Source organism: Oryx dammah, unplaced genomic scaffold (assembly GCF_014754425.2).
Source record: "Oryx dammah isolate SB20612 unplaced genomic scaffold, SCBI_Odam_1.1 HiC_scaffold_21, whole genome shotgun sequence".
Classification (NCBI taxonomy): Eukaryota; Metazoa; Chordata; class Mammalia; order Artiodactyla; family Bovidae; genus Oryx; species Oryx dammah.
Window position 1 is genome coordinate 13,645,293 of NW_024070205.1, and position 1,810 is coordinate 13,647,102.

The following is a 1,810-nucleotide window of genomic DNA, read 5'->3' on the forward strand; positions in this document are numbered from 1 at the left end:
ATCTTTCACTGCTTCTATATAGATATGCAAGAGATTTCTGTGTTTTAATTTTGTATCCTACAACTTTACAATTAATGGATGAATTCTAGTAGTTTCCTGGTAGCATCTTTACTTTCCATTTACAGTTATTACAGAATAGTGGCTATATTCCCCATGTTATACCATACATCCTTGAGCTTACCTTACACTCAATAGTTTATACGTGCCACTCCCACCTTTCTATTCCCCATCATGTGTTTGTCCTCTATGAGTCTGCTTCTTGTTTGTTTTACTCACTCATCTGTTGTAGTTTTGAGAGTCCATATATAAATGGTATCATTTGGTATTTCCTTGTATGACTTATTTCACTTAGCATAATGCCTTCCAAGTCCATCCATGTTGTTTCAAATGGCAAAATGTAGTCCTTTTTTATGGCTGAGTGATATCCTATTGCATGCATGTAGATATATATGTATGCTTATATGTGTATATATATATATATATATGTATGTAGGTACAACTTCTTTATCCATTCCTCTGTTAATCGACACTTAACTTGCTGTTAGTTCACCTCTTTGAGCTTCCATTTCTTTACAAGTAAATAAAGATAATGATATTTTTTAAAAAGAAAATAACTTTGCTATAAGAAAGCTATGAGAGAGATACATAACTTGGTGCTGGCATAGACCAGACACTTAATAAATATGAGTTTCATTTCCTCTCTCACAAGCACAAAGTGAGAGCAACCATGGCCTATACTGGCCGCACCGTGCCTCTTCCTGTAATGAGCATGTTCTGGGGCTTCATCGGTTTCCTGGTGCCCTGGTTCATCCCTAAGGATCCCAGCCAAGGAGTTATCATCACTGTGCTGATGACCTGTTCCGTTTGTTCATCTTTTGGCTGATTGCAATTCTGGCTCACATCAGTCTTCTCTTTAGAACACGCTTGAAAAATGAAACTGTCTGGTACCTCGAGTATCATTGACCTTGAGGAAGAAGGCTTGCTTGCCAGTGCTCAGTCATTGAGGTCACAAAGAGAACTCCTCTAGATGCAAAATCACTTCCATCCCCAGATCACCTTCCTTGATTCGCCCCCTTTGGCGATCAGCTGCCTTAAATGTTCACACCACATCTGAACATTTTATTCTACAGTGCAGTGATTTTCTCCTGTCACCATTTTTACACTTTGATGAGTGATGTGCCCACTTAATCTAAACTGTGCTGCCTCAATGAAATGATTAGGTACTCTGAGATCAAAAGTGCTATTCTTCTGAGAGATAACCTTACTCTCTCCTTGGAACCAGTGATTTTGAAGATGGCTCCTACCTGCTCACAACATGAAAATCAGTGAGTGTTTAAAAATGTTACATGACAATAAGACTCCAGGGGGGCCGTCAGTAGGAAAACTTGTTCAGAGGGAAAATTTGTCCCACCAGAATTATACCAAAGTATATTATCAGGATGAATTTCTTATTTCTACTACCTTTTGGAATAAATTATTTTTCTGCTTTCAAAAAAAAACCCTCACAAAGTGTGGTTTAAATAAATGTGAATATGACTTTGTCCCATTGAGCAGATCAGAAGAAAGTCTTGTTTGTACAGATCTTTCTCAGCAAAGGTAAGTTAGGCCCTACTTAGATCTGTGCTATTTGTGAACAATTTTATATTCATCTCCCAAGGGAAAACTAAGCCACCCACCATTCAATGAATCTCCAAGGACACCTACAACATATATGCATTGATTCTTCTTGATATGGAATCTCCAATAATATCATTTTTCTGGGCTTCTCTCTTAGATTTTCAAATGTTTTGGATTAGGTGCTCATTTATTT

The 1,810-nt window shown here is 37.5% G+C and overlaps 1 pseudogene; it reads left to right on the top strand.

Moving 5' to 3' along the window:
* Positions 1 to 727: 727 nt before the first annotated feature.
* LOC120880455 lies at positions 728 to 963 on the top strand (annotated as a pseudogene).
* The last annotated feature ends 847 nt before the right edge of the window (positions 964 to 1,810 follow it).